The sequence below is a fragment of the Astatotilapia calliptera genome, chromosome 6 (assembly GCF_900246225.1).
Source record: "Astatotilapia calliptera chromosome 6, fAstCal1.2, whole genome shotgun sequence".
NCBI lineage: Eukaryota > Metazoa > Chordata > Actinopteri > Cichliformes > Cichlidae > Astatotilapia > Astatotilapia calliptera.
Genome location: NC_039307.1, coordinates 18,358,802 through 18,378,542, shown reverse-complemented (window position 1 = coordinate 18,378,542; position 19,741 = coordinate 18,358,802). Strand labels below are relative to the sequence as shown.

Genomic DNA, 19,741 nt, shown 5'->3' with positions numbered 1-19,741 from the left:
GTTGCAGCCAGCGCACCGCCGCGTCGCGCAGCTGCCGGGCCCAGGCGAATGGTCGGTCCGTTGTAGCCAGCCGACAGGCCCGGAACCGCCGGCGATGGTCTTCGGCGGTGAGCCCCAGCCTGTCCACCACCGCCCGGCTCACGTCCGGGAAGCTGCTCCTCGACGCCGGAGGCAGACTCAGGGCCGCTGTTTGTGCCTCCCCAGACAGCAGGGGGAGCAGCCGCGGAGCCCACTCCTCCCGCGGCCATTGGCAAGCCTCCGCCGTGGCACGGAAGGTCTCCAAAAAAATTTGTGGGTCGTCCCCGTCCCCCATCCGGGGCACCGCCACCGACAGTGGCGAGGGCTTCGGCGTGGCAGCGGCCCCGACCAGCCGTTCCAGAATTTGCGTCTGTCGGTCCGTCTGCTCCTGCAGCGCGGCCAGGTGGGCACGCTGGTCGGCCGCCTGATCCCGGCTCATCGTCGCCATCTCCGCTAGCATCTGCGCCAAGAATTGCAGAGGCTGGGCGGGTGGCGCGGCCTGTGGGTCGGACATTCCCCCACCGGCACTTTCCTGGGTTTCGGCACCACTTGTGGAATACACCAGGCACAGACACACGCACACACAGGTATGTACTGCCAACTTCCACATTTATTGAAGCTTTGAGTTTTGGGTTTTGACAGCTGACTCAGTCGTACAGTCTGACAGCTCACGAGCCCAGCTGATCTCTTCTCTGGCCGCCCCTCCCCGTCTCACTATAAAAACAGCGGAGGGAGACCATCATCAGTACATAAACACCATCAGCTGTTCTTACCGGCCTCGCAGCGCCGCCCTGTTGAGCCTTCTGCTGCACTCCTCCCCTGCAGCTGCGCCCGGGGCCACGCCTCCGCCACAGCGATCCAGATACTGTATTTGAGCCAAATCAATGATTTTGGAAGGTCACAGTCCTGGGTCAAAACCAGTGCTTAGACCTTAACCTCTAAGTTTTATGTGTCATGCCTAACCAACGCTTTTGAAGTGTGTTTTTGTCTCTTTCCTCCTTCCTCATTTATTTTCTCCATATTTCTCGATTTGTATCTCTGCTGTCATATCAAGTTTTTTTTTTCTCTGTCATCAGTAATTCATCGCTTCATAATCTCATTTGTGTTTTTATTCTTCAGACAGAAACTTGTACCCAGCAATATTCAACTGTAAAATCATCATATTAATGTAGAATTTATGGAGGCATAATGTTTTTTCTAGCACACTGAAATCATTTACAATTAGCATTAAATATAAAATAGACTACATCTAAGAACCTGACAGTTATGCGTATATACAGTTCTGGGTATACTGGGCAATCCAGAGATGCATCTCTGGATTGCCCAGTATACCCAGAATCAATAAAATCTATCCATTAATTTCCACCTGCATTTAGTTGCATAGAGTTGTAGCTAAACATTGGCAGAGACAGTGTACAATCAATATTTTGTTTCAAAATTATCTGTCTTTCAGGAGCACAATCATGTTGGTATATTGATTAAATTTAATTCAAATTCAAATTCAAATTCAAATTTTATTTGTCACGTACACAGTCATACACAGTACGATATGTAGTGAAATGCTTGGACAACTGCTCGTGACCTAAAGAAAACAAAAAATGGAAAGGCTATGAATAAGATAGGAAATAAATATGAAAAATTAAAAAGGGTAAATTTAACTAGGAAGGAATAAAATATAAATTAAGGTTAAAAATGAAATAACTGTACAACACAAATTAGAATGAAGGGTAAATTTAACTGGGAAGAATAAGATAAAATATATAAATTAAAGTTGAAAATAAAATAACTGTACAAAAAAATACACAATACACAATATAGAACTATATAAGAATGTATGAAGAAATCTAAATATAAATAAATATATACACAATAACAGCAGCTGTACAAGTATTAACTGGAAATGAAGAATATAGTGACCAGTGTTGTGCAAAAACAATGTCCAGAAAGTCCAGTGTGTGTGTAAGAACCATATGTGTGGGTCAGTACTGTGTGGTGGTGTGATTGAGAGACCGTATCGCCTGCGGGAAGAAGCTCCTCCTCAGTCTCTCTGTGTTGGTCTTCAGGGAGCGGAATCGCTTTCCTGACCTCAACAGAGAGAACAGTCTGTTGTTGGGATGGCTGAGGTCCTTCACGATCTTCCTGGCCTTGGTCCAGCACCGCCTGCTGTAGATTGAGTGCAGGTCAGGGAGCTCGGAGCGGATGGTACGCTCAGCTGACCGCACAACCCTCTGTAGAGCTCGTCTGTCCTGCATGGTGCTGTTCCCGAACCAGGTTAAGATGTTTCCCGCCAGGATGCTCTCTATGGTGCACGAGTAAAAGTTCCTGAGCACCTTGGAGGGCAGTTGGAAGTCTCTCAAGCGTCTGAGCGTCTAAATTAATTCACGCACAGGTTGTTAATATTATGCATGTGTTTGAGAACATACACAATATGGACAAATGTACAGCGCCACCTAAACATTACACCTACAGGAGCTGTGCTGCCATGGAAACCCGTGCCATCAAGCTCCTGGTTCACAGTTTTATGAGTTTTATGCTGATGTTAATGCTAGAGGGGGTTAAAAACTCGGCAGAGCATTAGGAGCTCTGTAGAGCATTGGAGACTCTCCAGAGTCTCCACAATGTACTTTAATTCTGAAACTCTGCAACCTTACGTGGTTTGCCACTTTCCGACTTTGATTTGTGTCAGTTGTATGTAGTTTTCTGAGCACCAATCTATAAAACCCATGTTATATTTCACTGTCACTTATACTGTGACTTAAAGCTCTGGAAGTTTAAGTCAGATTCAGGGAAGCAAAGAGATCCACTTCCCAGCTAGACTAGCAAACCAGAAATATCAGAGAGGGCAAAATGCAAGCTAGCATTTTAACTTAAACCCACTGCTGTCTGCTGCCATTAAATCTGCTAAGGGAGGAAGAGTAGTGACCCTGTTATTTCCAAAAATCCCTCGTATTTAGTTTTCTTGTGTTGTGACCAGGAGGACTGTTCAACTCCCCTAACAGAAGTCGAAGGAGCTTGGAAAGAAAGCAACTGGTTTCTTGAAGATGTTTGACCTCTCATCCGAGAGGTCTTCACGAAACTCAAAGAAGTCTAGTCGCTTTCTTTCCAAGCTGCTTAGAATACCATGACCTGAATGACTGAGAACCTACACAGACATATTCCCCTAACTAAAGTTGTACGCACTGATAAAAATAATTATTTTCTACAGAAAAAAGTAATTTTGAAACTAATCAAAACATTTCTATATTAACTTTGACCACAGCAATTTAAATCTAAGCACATGATTGCGTTATGTTGTGAAACTGCTGCCAGTAAATCTAGTAGTTTTCATCCCTCCAAGCAGCAGGTAAGAGGGAAAAAAAGAAAGAAAAGCCAAATCATAAATTTGGATGTCAACAGATAATACAGAAATTTGAATAATTCTATTTGATTTTAAAGTAAAAGGTTTCTCCAGTGGGTCTGGCCATGAATTTGAAGTGACAGGTAAGTAAGCGCACATAAAGATAAGCACAGATAGACATGAGCAGACAGAATGGCCTCTGCATGAACCAGTCCAATTTACAATTTCACTCTGAATGTACAACAGCTCTAAACAAGTGAAGTTGTGTAATATGTTGTTTTCGTGATAAGATTCATTTACAGCCCTAGCTTTAATAGCAGCGCTCAGCAGGAGAAAGGTTAATTATCACATCCTGCTACAGACAGGACACCTCCTCCTGTCAAGCACACACACATAACACTCTGAACCACACAAACAAGCGAGCCATCAAACAAAACTCTCTCTCAGTGTGTAACTGCCATATAAAGATGTAATCCAGCATCTGTTTGTCCTCATTTCCTTCATCATTTAGTCGAGGCCCTTTTTTTTTGTATTTTTCTTTATTTTTCATCCTTTCTTCTAATCCCACCACACGGACTCTATGCGTGGTGATATGCCTGGACTGATGGCACAAATTTCATTCATGTTGTTCATAAGGAAGAAACGGAGAAAAGTCCTCTTAGATCACGCTCCTTCGCTTTGATACAATGTGTGACTTGGGTAGGTTTCTCAGATCAAAAATGAAATTACAGATGGGTAGACAGAGGTGTTCAGTGGGTGTGAAGCAGTGAACCATAAAAAATGATTGCTGCTGTGTTGTCTGGAAGAAGCCAAACAATTTAGAATGAAAAGAAAAATCTGAAAGTGACAGCTGAAAAGAAACCACCGAGAAGTAGTAAATCTTTTTTCTTCTAAAAATGGACAACAATCAGTTCGGTTTAAATTTGCGAACCTATTTACAACATATCTGCATTCCTCATGACATCTACTCATTCTTCAAACCATTTTCTGTTTTTACTCAAACATTTTCGCCCCTTATATTCTCTCTCCATGCTTTTCCTGTCTTTTATCGTCCTATTTGTGCACACATGCACCACGTCCTCGCCCCTCTCTCCATCCTCATTTCATTCCTGGTCTAGACATCTTCAGCAGCAGGTGTTAGGGCTGGGAGGAAAAAAATGGGGTGAGAAAAGAGGGGGGCAGGGAAGAAAGGAGGCTAGGAGAAAGCAGGAGAGGAGTCAAGGGAATAGGGAAGAGTGATCGAGAGCAGAAAGGTAAGTAGATCAGCCACAGAGGTATATGATGGAAAGGAAAGGAATGGGTTAAGATAGGATTGGAGCAGGGAGGCAAGAGTGGAGGTGTAAAGGGAAAGAAGAGCTTTGACTAAATCAGGTAGGTGCCATGCTGAAGAAAGAGGTGCGGAAGAGGCTATTTTAATTCAGGGTAGAAATCAGGTGCTTGAGGTGGGATGCCAAAGAAAAGAGGTAGGAGGGGAGATGTGGAGCAAAAGAGTAAATGAGGTAAAGAGAAAATAAGAGCGGAGGAAGGGAGAATAGTAGAAAGAAAGCAGAATGTGAAGGCAAAAAAGTCCCAGGAAAACATTAGGGCAATGTTGAAAAGAGGAGGGAGCATGGATGGATGGATGGATGATGTGTAGGAGAGAGGATAGGAACACTGTTGTGCTTTTACGGGAGGACACCGGCTGCTAGGAAGTGAGGTGGGTAATAAGGCCATAGCTCATTCCTGTGGAGGTGTCTGCGAGTGTGAATGTCTCCAACAGTCTATGTGTGCTGAAGTTATGTGTCTGTGTGCTTATGTTGCGAAGAAGGAGCAGGCTCGATCCTATTAGTGACTACTTCTCACCAGATGACTTATATTCACCTCGTTTTTCACCAACTGGTTGACAGCAGATGCTTGAGAAGAGGAAAAAAAAAAACACATGTAAGCACATACACACAAGCAGAATTGTGCAGCTACAGGAGCAGTGACACGTGAAATCTGCTCCTCCTTGCTGATGCGAAGGCCATCAGTGCAGAGAAAAAACAGCTTATGCCGGTGGGCGGGGTGGGGGTGGGGGGATAAAAAGAATTATCTTAGATAACAGAAACAACTGCAATAACAATAATAATAATACATTTTATTTGTAGGCGTCTTTCAAGACCTGCAAGGTAACACTGCAAGCTAACAAATTTAGCCTGCACTACGCTGGACTGCAGTACCTAGTACTGCCGTAAAATAGACAATTTAAACAATACAACATGATTGACAGTTCTGTGCATGAAAATACCAGAGAACTCCAGGAACATGACATGATCAAATCCAATGTTTAATTTAAAAAGTTTAAAAAATGTCAATAAGGGAGACGCAAATGGCAATTAAGAAATATTTTATTATTTGTATTTATATAGTGCTTTTCTAGTCGATTTGATCCCTCAAAGTGATTTAGACTGTAAGTTGCATTTAATCATACATTCATACTGTGCTTCTCTGGAAGCCAGAGAAATCTAGGTGACCCATCTGGGCACGGGTCCACATAGAAACGTCCCAGCCACCCAGGAGATTCAAATCTGTAACCTTCTTCCTGTGAGGTGACAATACTAACTATTGCATAATCATTCCACTCAAGGGTGGGTGACGTTAGCAGGGTAAATGAACGTATGAGTGGAGAAGTGTTAAATGCAGTGTCGTGTAATGCAATAAATTGAAAACTGAAGCAGCAAATGCAGTCTAATTGGGTGCCTCATAAAGGAGAGGTGCACAGCAGCCGAGCTCCCAGGACTTTTTTAGAGCAGTGACACATTGGGCCCAGGTATTGCCAGTGTTGCTGTTTGGGAAAAAGCCACACCTCCTCTGCAGTGTCTACAACGCCAGCTGCCAGACATGTCACTTGCTGAGCAGTTCTTAAACTTGCGTTCTCTCGTGTCCTTTCTTTCTCTTATCTTGCTCCAAATCTGAGAGTGGAATTAACACACCTTAACATTGTCTTTCTTCCTGTAACATACAGTTTAAGCTACCAGACAGAATTACTATCAAGCTGCATAGAAACAGTTTGGTGCTACTTGGTGAGTTGTGTGAAAGGTTGCATTTGAAAAAAAAACCTTCTACTTAAAAAATAAATACATTTTTTTAAAATGGTTTTGTTCTCACAATTGTTTAGGCTCACTGTAGTGGTAACTAGCTCCTAAAGCACAACTTTATTGACATGAACCATCATCATCCATCATTATAGTTACATCATGGACGAGTGACAGGGATGAGAAAGTTCGTTGTTTTTTTTTAAAAAACAACAAAAAAAACAACAACAACAACTGTGCAGAGTGGCATTACTTATGATTATTTATGATTTGTAGATTTTGGATTACTCTGCCTAGTGTAATACAAAACTTAATTAGGTTGCTCATTGACTGAAGGGGTTTCGTATGATGTTCTGTGCTTTTTGTTTTGCTTTTTGAGTTCTTGTTTTTGTTTTTTGGGGTTGTTTTTTTTTGTCCTAATTCTTTCTGTAATTACCAATGTTATTATGTTATTATTATTGTTATTTTCATTATGTTATTACTTTTTGTGTTTGGTTTTCGGATGTCTGAGGTTATCCTTGAATGGCATGGATACAACAGTGTGCACCTAGGAGTGCTCCTGTGGTCACAATGGCCTGCCATGTTGTGGTTAGTTGTAGATGTTTGTGAGCTTTTTGTTTGTTTCTTTTTTTTGTTTGTTTGTTTTTCAATTTAAAAATGAAAATAAATCTTATGAAGAAAAAAAACACTAACCATTTCAGAAACATGAAAATGATTTAGGTAGTTATCAGTAATTTGGTACTAAACCTTACTGTATGTATAACATGTTTCCGTGATGACTAAACCTCAGTCACTCCTACTTACAGCATTAATGCACTGTGCAATACACTGTGGGCTGTAATCGAAAGTGTGACAAAAATATAGTATGCTCCTGGATAAGACAAATGAGTACAAGTGCTGAAGAAGTTATCATAAGAAAATAGGTACTAGCAAACCGTGGCTTAATTATTGAATTTTAAAATACAGTACCTTCAGTACTCATAACTGAAAAAGTAGTCGTATTACTGAACTTCATTGCTAAAAATACTTATAGGAGAAAAGGTAAACTATGTGAATCGAGCTGTGTTTTCCCTTTGGTTTGTTTATGTTTTAAATATGTGATTTTCTTTCCCTGTTCATTTCCCCCTGTTTGTATGTGTATGTTTTTTTTAAAAAGGGGCAGTTTTAAAGTGTTTATGAATCATTTCTTATCTGAGAAGGTGGGGAAATTATAAAACTAGTTAAAAACACCGTCCTCTTCATGCTGTCCAAGCCCCTTGGTAGAGCACAGTCTAGCTCAAGCATGGAAATAGAGCATCTCTTATTGAACTAACAACCGTGTTCACTTACACTGGGTGTCTGAGTACTGTATAATCAGTTGCCCACGGGAATTTTGTAATTGCAAGATATTTAACAAAATCCCCATCTATCTTGCAATGGTTTGCAATTTGGACTAGTCCTCACACTTTTACTTCATAAACCCTCCAAAATCTGTTTCATATTTCTAAAAGTTTTGCAGAAACCCATAAGGAAAAATCAATTCATTCATCCATACATAAAAAACACACATTTTCAATCCCATCTTGTCCTTTAAAGTGAAAGTTCATTTGTGTTATTGTAATTTACCATTTTCACTGTGACATTTTCTCCCAAGAAGGAGGACTGACCCCATCAGACTCCTCACCTGCCATAGTCCGAGCAAGCCCAAGAACTAATGGTTTAGAGGGAGGCTATACGAATCTCACCCAATAATTTTAATTAAATTTATGCATATTCTTCCCTCTGAAGAATTTGGGGCATCTGTATTAGCGAGAGAAGGAAGAAAAAGAGAGAGGAAGAGAAAATGGGTCATCTAAACAGAGGGACTGAGAGGCTTCATTAGGATACCCGCTGCAGTCATTCTGTGGTCATTCTAATTCTGCCTCAGCATTCCCATTCAGCGCTCGTGGGAATCCAATATCTGCCTAACATTTGTGACCTCGTCAAAACAAAGAAATAACCAGGAGTCAGGTCACGCCGGTCTCACCCACCACCACAGTTGTGACATCCTGCCACCGCTTTCTATTTATTCTGCCTAAATTAGCACTTCATCTCGCTCGCCTTGGAAAGAAAAATGTCAGGTTGTTTCTAATCCAAAACTTTGCAGGTTCTCGGTGAAATGAAAAAAAATGCAGCCTTTGTCTTTGTCAGTGAAAGAATTAGGATGTTAGCGCTGAGACAATTTGATGTTAACTGTGCAGGGGAATTAGATGTACCATGTAATTTTGCCTTTCAAATATGATAGCTGAGCAGATGGAATAGGGCAAAGCTCTGTCAAAGTTTCTGCACTTCAGAAGTTCCTCCTCCCTCTCACATACCATTTGCACTTTCTCATTAGCTATAATTCTCCGTATCACCCTCTCTCTTCTTCACCCGATAGACGCTTGTAGACGCTTCCTTTCACTTGTTTCACTCCCTCAGTCAGCGCTCTCTTGGCCCCGAGCGCAGTAGACTCTAATATGTCTTTAAAAGTAGGACACCACTGAGTAATTTGTTGCACCTAGCAAATGATAATTCACAATTGTCACCATATATCCATGACTACAGGGCCACCCCAAGCACACAATAGCCTCTGCTTCTCAGGAGAACAGCCATTGTGCTTTTTTTTCCCGTCATTGTATTACTGAATTGAATTCGAAAATATAGGATTATTTCACAAAGGCATGACACCATTTCACAGCAGGGATGTTTGTACCCTTTGTGTAAGCTGCGTCATTTCACTGACATTACATGGAATTTGCTGTGTTCTCGATTGCTTACAGCCACCTTCTGTTGTAGCTGCTCTTCCTGGCAGTAAGCGTGAAAATATATCTGCCTTAATTTTAAGCTTTTATGCTTTAATGTTGAAGGCTTAGTGAAAGCAGTTTCACAAGGTTTGGCCTCTCAAGAGACTGAATGCCAACATTAGTATTAGTATCAGCAATATGTAAGCAATAATGTTACTTATATTATTTAACTGTCAGTTTTATGGTTCCGGTGGTTCTTTGTTAGTGTACAGTTTAAAGGGGGTGAAAAAGACATTTACAAGTCAAATACAGATGCAGGTCAATAGCATTTGTGGTCGCCTTGACCCATAGTAGCAGTTGTAAAAGTAAAAGCTTTTCAGTCTGCCGTCTTAGTCTTATGGAAATCTATAAATGGAGTGTTCCTACTGTTACAGCTTCTGAAACACAGGATTGCACTTAAGCTCACATTCATACATTTAGATTTAAATACGTTTTTTCCAAGATGCAGCACAACAGGCTGTCAACATAAGGCTGGCATGTTCTCGCCCAACAAAAGTTGACACTGTCAATCCATTATTACCCAAAGAAAGCCATGTATTGCACATTTCCTACAGGTAATACAGTCTGTTATATAATATTTATTACTCCCCATATAAAGTATATATATATATATATGGTACTATGCTACTCGTTACATTATTTCTGCTTATTCCGTCATATGACCCACATTAAACTCATGGACTGACCCACAACCACCTACACACACACAATGGACAACTGTACCCTCAAACACACAATAATAACATGGACTGAACCACCACTCACAACCACTTACACTTTATATAGCCTCTGTAGAAACTATCCACATATCTCACTTATCTTGCACTACTGTATAGTTCTGTGTAAATAATCATTCTGTACATACAATAATTTTTAATCCAACAACTGTTTATAACCTGCATAGTTCACATTTCTGTATAACTGTATATCTCAGATTTCTGTATAGTTTTTTTTATTTCATATTCTGTATAGTTTTTCATATTTATATCCTGTACATAGCTTGTACTCACTACAGCCTGTGCATACTTATAGTTATAGAATATTCATAACATACTTCATACCGTGTACATTATAACATACCATAATAGACCCATTTCTGTAATATACTTACATATCTATATTATTGCTAATGTATATTGTAATATATCTATATCGTGGCTAAAGCACTTCTGGATGGATGCAAACTGCATTTCGTTGCCCTGTACCTGTGACATGTGCAATGACAAAAAAGTTGAATTCTAATTCTATTCTATTCTATATGAAATGAAATGCATTTACTGTAGTACAGTAACTGGAAAGTGTGTGATTATAGTAACACGCCATCACACCCAGCACTATTTATGATGTGCTTTGTTCCGTACCAGCTCTTTTCCCTAAATGGACATATCTTCATCTTTAATGGCTAAACACTCCACTGTGTTCAAGCTATTCTTGATCCCTTGTCTATACTGCTTTCTAGGAAGACCACATAATGTGGTGTGTTAAACAATCAAAGGCCTGTACTGTGAAGTAAGATTTTATCTCTTTGTGTGTGAGATAAAATTGTGTGTGATTGTGTGTACAGTGTCCATGTATGTCTATCCCTACGTTGGGTGAGTGCTGAGTATTTGTATATGTGTGCATGAGGGTGGGAATGCATGTTTGTGTCTGTGTCTATATGGTAAAGGACCCCAAAGCGCTTTACACTACATTCAGACATTCACCCATTCACACACTGGCGATAGCAAGCTACATTGTAGCCACAGCTGCCCTGGGGCGCACTGACAGAGGCGAGGCTGCCGGACACTGGCGCCACCGGGCCCTCTGACCACCACCAGTAGGCAAACATGGGGTTAGTATCTTGCCCAAGGATATTTGGCATGCAGCCAGGAGGCAGCCTGGGATCGAACCACCGACCTTCAGATTAGTGACAGGTCGGGTCTTACCTCTCTGGGAACTCCCAGGCCCTCCAAAGGCCTATCTCCCCTCACCACACTCCCTGCTGGTAACTGATGCCCTCAGGGGTCGGTGCGTTGGTGGTTCTTGGTGTCCAGTGCTGGGCGCTCAGGTATGTACCAGCTCACTCCCGGTGACTACTTGGCGGGGCCTGGTGCCTGGTGCCTGTTGCTCGGTTAGGCCTCTTCCGGGGCAAAGGGGGCCCTCGGGCCTCTGGCCTCTGGCCTCTGGGCCTGTGGCTTAGTTCACTCTGGCACAGCTGGCTGCCGGCAGAGCCAGCGGGCACACCACTGCAGCCCCCTTTGGCTTCTGCTCAGTGGCTACTGGGTGACCCCTCATCTGGGGCTCTCCTCAGCTCTTCCCAGAAGGGTGGCACGGATGCCCCTCCGGTGGTCCTCCTTGGGCTCTCGCACTCTGGGGCCTCTGGATGTCTGGAGCCTGGATCTCCTCCATGCCTGCTTCATGCCCTGGAGGACAGAGCCATGGCTCTCTACATCCTCTAGCAGACCATTACATGGGGAAACCTTTTGAATACAAGCGCGCTGATCCACACAGGTGTGCACACGGGTGTTCACTGTTCATAGACACAAACCTTTATTGGCTGCTATATCCAAGCACATTGTGCGCTGTCGGTCCTGCTTGCTACACAACAACATTCAATATTTAGTATTTACTGCTGTTTACACTTAGCTAGATTAACGTGATGGTGCTGTGTTTAGTATGTTGCTCTGTTTTTTTTTTTTGGCTTGTTTTCTCTTCTTTTTCTCTCAACAGGTGATCCAGGAGATTTCTTTTTCTCTTCTTTCTCGTTTTAAGTGCCCTTTCTCACTGTCCCTCTTCCCTTCTGTTTTTCTTTTCCTTCATCTTTCTTTCTCCCTTTCCTATCCCTGAGTCATGTCTGTCCCGTCTGTAACAACTGAAAATAAAATAAAATAAATAATAACAACAAATGTCGATCAAATGGACCAATAAGTAAATCCATTGGGTATCCTTGCTGGTCTTTAGACAACAATTCTGACGTCTAAAGAACCACATGGGACAGGCAAAAAAAAAAAAAAAAGATTTTATCTCTCTTTCGCGTCTTTTTTAAGATCACCAGGTTTCAACTTGCTTGCATCACCCTGGTTACTGCTCTGAAGCACATTAGAGATCAACATGTGTGAAATTAACACCTATTTGCCAGTCAGTTCAATCAAAATATGATCAAAATTCATGAAAGATTGAACTTTTGCTGGTGGATAGTAGGACTGTCTAAAGTTTTTGTGTTTCCATGATGAGCTTCAGTAATAAATACAGATTCGTAGACGCGGCTTTATTTTTTCCCTGGTGGCTGCAAACAATTACTTTTAAACTATTTTACTTTTTGTATGCATTAATAAATGATGTACTTTCTGACCTTACATCAAATTGGAGACAGTCTGTGCTTGAATTGAAAAAATAAAAACTAAAACTGTATTTTAAACATTAATTTACTGTCAGATTCTCTTGCGTCTTTCAGATAAAGTTGTTGTTTTTTACTTGCAGTACAAAGTTTGCACTTTTGCCAGACTTCTTTCGAGGTTTCAAATAGGCTACATTTTATTGATCTGAGGTCTTTTCCAGTCTCACTAATCAAAAACTTTTCAACCACACACACAACGCTTCAGTTTTTGTTTTTTTTTATCATACTGTTTAGTGTTTGTGCTCTCAGACTTTACAGACTTTGTCTGCAGCAGCAGTGCTACTTTCAGTCTGTATTATGTGTTTGACCTCTTACTAGTTTTCCATAGCGTAGGCTGCCAGTGCACTTATTCATATATGTGATTGGGCTGATGCTTCCAGCGTCACCTCTTTTGTGTGAATGCGCAAAGGAAACCCCGGGTTAATTTAGGGAGCTGATAATCAGCTTCATGTGCCTGCTTCTTCTGATTGCCAGTGTTGGTGTAACTGAATTCAGATAAGGGAAAGGTACCCAGCATATGTTCAGTTCACTTCACAGTAGTACAGGCCCCAGGTCAGGTATGTTTTTTGTTTTGTTCTTTGTTTTTTTCAGTCTGTTCATACCCACGTTGTAATACAACTGGACCAAAATCTGTGCAGTATAATCTTCTTTATTAATTTCCTGTATTGATGTTTTTTGTTGTAGGAGGTGGAAGTAAGATTTAACTTTTTGTATATAACTTTTTGAAGCATATGAACTAATTATTTTAGTTTGTGTGGCAGACAGCACACAGCTATTAATTACATTATTAATGAAAGCTACTGGTTTGAACCTAAAGCTTTTCGTTAAGTGGTCTTTGGGCATGTAAGTCTCTGGTTGGGTTCACGTAAGATCAGATCGCTTTTGAAGTTGTCTGGATGACAAACTTAGGCTTATGTGTGAAGGCTTGAACTGGACACTAATTTATACTAATCCTGATGATCTGAAAGAAGGTTGATGAACGTTGTGAGACGGAACCACAAACAAAGCCTAGTTTGTCTGCTTTTTTGTTGTTATTGGGGGTTTTTTTTCAGTTGTCAGGTGCATTTGATTGAAAGATGTGCTCCTGTTTCAGTCAATAAAAGTGTCCACACAGGCTGTGCAGCCTGACACGTGAAATGTAGATTGAGCTCTTGCTGGTCTTTTGATGGAACGCTTTAGTCACAAAATTTTACACAGGCTGTTTATAAAAGTCCCATGATTAATCTAAAACTAAAAATCTAAAAAGCAGAAAAATATAATAAAATATGCTGTAGAACTGAGAAAGGTTGGTTGCTGCTTAAGTACACAGGCACTACCACTTCTGTTAATTAAAAATAAATATTAGCACAGAAAATCCAGTTAAAATGGACAAAAAAAACCTTTCACCATATAATGAAAAGCTTTATATGTGGAACCCCTTTACTGTGATCTAACATAAAGGCAGCTGTATATCGTTTTTTTATTGTTTCTCTGTGTGCTTCACAATAACTTGTCATTTGTCTAAGGTTATTCTGCATCGTCTCTATTAAAGTGACAGTTTGAAATTGACCTCAAATTCCAAGCCATTTTTTGAGTGAAATACTAAACTACAATATCTGCATCCTGTTGAAGAAAATGAAGTAACAGAGCACTTTATAGAAGAAAAGGAAATCATTTGTATGCATTGAGCCGAGTGGAAAATTAAACAAGTATTGCGAAGGGGTGCTTATAACCCACAATGTAATGCTTGAACCAGATCATTTGCTGAAATAGAAATAGTCATACAGATATGAGATTTAAACTGGGTGAATAACAGCCAATGACAGTTTCATCTAAAGCGTATGGAAAGAGTTTATATAAGAAGAAAACTTAAGCTGGGCTTCTTGCATCAGCAAGGTCTCTGACAGGCAGAAAGCGTTGTTCAATGAAAGTGAGTATGGCAGATGAAAAATACAAAAAGCTGACTTACTGTTCTCTGAATCTAAAAGATGCCCGGCAGCACCATCAGCAAAGAACTGGCAGAAACAAGTGGGTACATCCATCTAATGTGTACAGTCTGGTCATAAGTAGACTTTACTGAATCAGTGCTTATTAAAGTTGTATTTATGGAAGTATCTATAAATGTGGAAACAAAGAAAAGTGATGCTTGAAAATATAAAAACTGGGTCTAACTGAAGGCAATTTAGAATAGAATAGAATAGAATAGAATTCAACTTTATTGTCATTGCACATGTCACAAGTACAAGGCAACAAAATGCAGTTTGCATCCATCCAGAAGTGCTTTAGCCATGATATAGATATATTACAAAATATATATTAGCAATAATATATATACATATTTTACAGAAATGGGTCTGTTATAGGTATGAGGGTACAAAAATGGGTCTATTATGGGTATGTTACAATGTACATGGTATGAAGGTATGTTATGAATATGCTATAAGTATGTACAGGCTGTAGTGGGTATACAAGCCATGTACAGGCTATGAACAGGATATACATATGAAACTATACAGAAATATGAAATATAGAGCTATACAGAAATATGCAAGTTATAAACAGTTGTAGAATTATAATTATCTTATTGTGCAGAATGATTGTTTATACAGAATCATACAGTAGTGCAGTTAAGAGAAGAGAAATATGTGGCTACTTTCTACAGAGGCTATATAAAGTGCTAGTGGTTGTGGATGTCTGTATGTTCAGTCCATGAGTTTAACGTGGGTCAGATGTCAGGAGGCAGAGTTCAGGAGTCTGACAGCTGTGGGGAAGAAGCTGTTCCGGTACCTGGTGGTCTTAGTCCGGAGGCTCCTGTAGCGCCTCCCAGAACGCAGGAGGGTGAAGAGTCCATGTGATGGGTGACTGGGGTCTTTGATGATTTTCCCAGCCCTTTTCAGACACTGCTTCCTGTAGATGTCATTTATGGCAGGAAGTGGTGCTCCGGCGATGCGCTGGGCAGTTTTCACGACCCTCTGCAACGCCTTCCGGTCCGAGGCAGAGCAGTTCTCGTACTAGACTGTTATACAGTTGGTCAGGATGCTCTCGATGGTGCAGCGATAGAAGTTCACCAGGATGTCTGAGGACAGGAGTCCTCAGGAAGAAGAGGTGCTGGTGAGCCTTCTTGACCAGCTTGGAGAAGTCGGTCGTCCAGATGAGATCCTTGGAGATGAGGACACCCAGGAACTTGAAGCTGCTCACAGCAGGTTGTTTCTGTCGCACCACTCAGCCAGACGATCCACCTCCTCCTTGTAGGCGGCCTCATCGTTGTCATGGATGAGGCCAATCACCGTGGTGTCATCTGCAAACTTAATGATGGTGTTGGAACCATCGGTAGGTCTGCAGTCGTGGGTGAAGAGGGAGTAGAGGAAAGGGCTCATCACACAGCCTTGTGGTACACCAGTGTTCATTGTGATTGTAGATGAGCAGTGGTTATCCAGCCGGACATGTTGGGGCCGGTTGGTCAGGAAGTCCAGTAACCATTTACACATGAGGGAACTGATGCCTAGGTCTGTCAATTTCCTGATGAGTTGTGAGGGGAGGATTGTATTGAACGCTGAACTGAAGTCTTTAAACAGCATTCTGGCATAGGTGTTGTTATTCGTTGGCAAAGTGCAAATTTTGGTGGCAAAGTGCAAATTTCGTTGGCAAAGTGCTGAAGAATCATGCTTTAACCAGGAAACACAGTAGAGGTTCTCTGCTGCTTTAGGACTGCATTGCTGCAAATGGAGCGAGGGGCTTGGTCAGAATTAGTGACCTTCTCATTAATAAGAAATATAGACAAAATCTCATTTGTCGTCCAATACCACCAAAGAGGCATCTGTTTGTCCCCAACCTTAAAAATGAGTCATAAAGAATTATTTTAGTGGCATGAAAAAGAGCCAAGTCGTGTAACAGATTGTTTGCCCAACACAGAACCCTTCAGTCAACATCAGTGAGTCAGTCTGGGGATTCACAAAGAGGAAGAAGTGACTTAGAGTCCCTAAACAGATGCAAAAACTGTAGCAGGTTCACAGGGATGCTAAAAAACTGTACCCTGATGGACCTGGGGAAAAATCATGTTTTTTTGTTTTTTTTTTAAAAACCATGGTCACAAAAGAATTAATTGCAGTTGATAGAGATTATGTTTTTCCCTTTCTGCATTTTTATTGAATAATAATCAGCTCTTACTAAAAATATCCTCACTTTAAAGCAAATGCTTAAAGATTTTACTCATTGTTCTGGATGTACGGTGGGGATAAATGTCTGAGAATGCCAATAGAGGAATCAAATTTTAACTCACTGTTTTGAATCAAATCCCAAGAGACCCAGCTGCATTTGCTATAATAAACCGAGACGTGAAGGAACACCAGAGCTCTGTAATCCGATCAAACTTGAAACGCCAGACAGCTGTACTTACTTTTGATTTTTCAGAAGTGGTAATTTTATGTAGTTTAGGATTAAAGTGAGTGTGTGTCTGAACTGCCTACCTGTCAACTTGCTTCTTCTTATACAGCTTTTTCAATGGGTGGAGGAACAATTGGGTTTTGAATGTAGCTGTATTATTATACTGTATATCTTTTCAGCTTAAAAGGTTCAAGAGCAGCAGGTCAGTTTTGAAGTTTCATTTGAATTATGCAGGCATCTTGAATCCTCTCAAGATGTTTGATCATCCTTGTGGGGTCAGATTTAATCCTCACCCAGTTTATTCCCTTTGTGTAAACTCTTAAACGCTAGAGATGCGCACACACACACACACACACACACACACACACACACACACACACAAGTATGCAAGTTGTAAACAAGTTGGAGAAGTTGTTGAAGCAAGACTGTGCCATTCCACTCTGAGAGTCCCTGTTGCCAGCTTGACCTGCAACAACCTCCTTAACGTTCTGGGCCAATTTTGATCAGTGCCGCACATACACTTCGAAAGAGTAAACATGTTTACAAACTGAAATATGCTGCTGAAATATATTTCTCTAAAAGGGAATGACACTTCTGGTGAACATATGATCTTGAAACATTTCACACTTTACTGACACTGTAAAAAGATGGTGCAGCTTGAGGACGGTTGCGTCTGCAGATAAAGTTTGTAGGTAATCATGTCAGTGTTGTCCGTGGCTTAACTGTGACACTGCATTTAAAATAGGCTTAAGAGACATCTGATGCCCACTCTGCTGCCCCGCTTCCCCACTTGCCTTGATTTTGAGTCTGAGTGACAGAAGCCTATGAAGAGTGTTTCATACATGCTGAGTGAAGCCAAACCAAAGTAAGCGGAGTTCCACTGAGCTGCCCTGGTTAGGGTTAGACATCAAAAAATTATCTGGGCCATTGCTGTGCAGATCAGTGCAGAAATAGTTTGGTTCATGGTGTGAAAGGGCCATGTGAAAGCACTTCAGTGACCTAAATAATATGCTACCATGCCCAGAACCATTTCCACCACCAGCAGAAACCTTTAAGGTGACGTCCAGACGTAGCACCTAGAGATGAATTCCCTTCAAATTACTATCAACATTTTCACTCTCTCTGAATAATCACTTTCAGCCATTAACATAAAAGGGCTTCAAAGGCTGCTCTGAAGGGTTCCCATGGGAGTCCTCTCAGAGTTTCAAAGCAGCAAAAAAGGTTTGCAGACAGGCTTTCACCAGTGGGTGCCACTTTATTGCATAAAAGTCACAGAAGAATCTAAAGTAACGCCGTGTCCACCAATGCAGGACAAACATAACTTGTCCTATGTCGCTATGCAAGATCTGTAAACTGAATTGCTTGCACCAACACGAGCTTTCTCACTGATCTAGTTTCCAGACTCTCCCTTTCCTGCACAAAGCTGCTGAGGCTTTAATTACTTCTGCTGGGCCAGCACAGGTGAAGCACATTCTCACTAACAAGGTGGTTTCCAACCAGGGAGTACTGAAACCCAACAGGAAAACAACATGATTGAGGGGGAAACCAGTTCCCGCAATAGAGGGTAACCGATGCTTATAATAATCCTCTGCACAACTCATTTCACCAGCACTGTAAGATCATTACAGAGGAAACATGTTGCGAGTGGATGGGAATCGAGGGAGGAATGTGTCATCGACTGAAAATAAAATGTTAGCTTGCCTCCACACGTGATGCACGGTCATTTGCAATTGTGCGAACACAAGCCTGAACTCAGATCACACGCTTAGGTTGTCAAAGTCAGACAAAGAAACACATTCTTTGAATTTTGCATCATTGAAGATCTCACCTTTATAACCTAAAAACAACAGGTGATTACAGGCCAAGGAACGCACAGCATGACCTGGTTATGATTTGCAAACAAATCAATCTTGATATTTACATCACCAGATTCTGCAGTTAATGTATGCTGCCATCACCGTCTTTGCCCTTGTTTGGTAAGTCGGTCAGCAGCACAAACACAGGAGTGGTATAATAGCACAGACCAGTGGTGACTCTTTGTTATGGCATCTTTTGGCAGGGACTGATTTATTCTAATCATCTTGATATTATTAATAGGCTTTTCTATTACATTCTTTCAATTTGATTTTAATATATTTACTGCACATTATATTATTTATTTGGTGATATAAAAAATTTATAGGCTAGCCACCACAGTGCTTAGAGTGGCCATCCCATCAGATACACCAGAAGTAGTAGAAAATAATAAAAAGAAGAAGAAGAAGAAGAAGAAGAAGAAGAAGAAGAAGAAGAAGAAGAATTATAGATTTAAGTTGAAAATGTTCAAAATGTTCTTTTTTTTAAGTGGCTGATTCACAGCATGTGTGTAGAGGACTTTTGGTCAAAATATATAACTTCAATAAAAGACAAATATCATCATCAACGCAAGCAGTTCTGGAAACAACCCTGTAATCCTTTCAGATCCACACTGATTTCCCTCCACCAGTGATTGCTTCTTTGCTACATCTTGATGTCACTGGAGTCACAAAACATAGAAGAGTGACATCTGTATATCTGTGTGCAGGTCTGTGTGTGCACATGCATGTATGGTCTGTTACATTAAACATGCCTCCTTGCTAGTATTCTCACATGAACCTTTGATCTGCGAGTGTGTACTTTTCATGCCGAGGTGCTGCATGCTTTTCCCACTTGGGCATTTCAGCCCCTGTTCCACTCACAAGCCTGTACATCTTGCTGGCATGGAAGCCTTAAAAGCCTTAAAAGCTCCCAGTGTAGAAGTTGAGCCGCGGCT

The 19,741-nt window shown here is 41.1% G+C and overlaps 1 protein-coding gene across 25 annotated transcripts in view; it reads left to right on the top strand.

Annotated features, from left to right (window-relative positions):
* The window catches only part of ptprdb (protein tyrosine phosphatase receptor type Db), a 159,523-nt gene that overhangs the window by 34,375 nt on the left and 105,407 nt on the right, over positions 1–19,741 (top strand). The window lies entirely within an intron of this gene.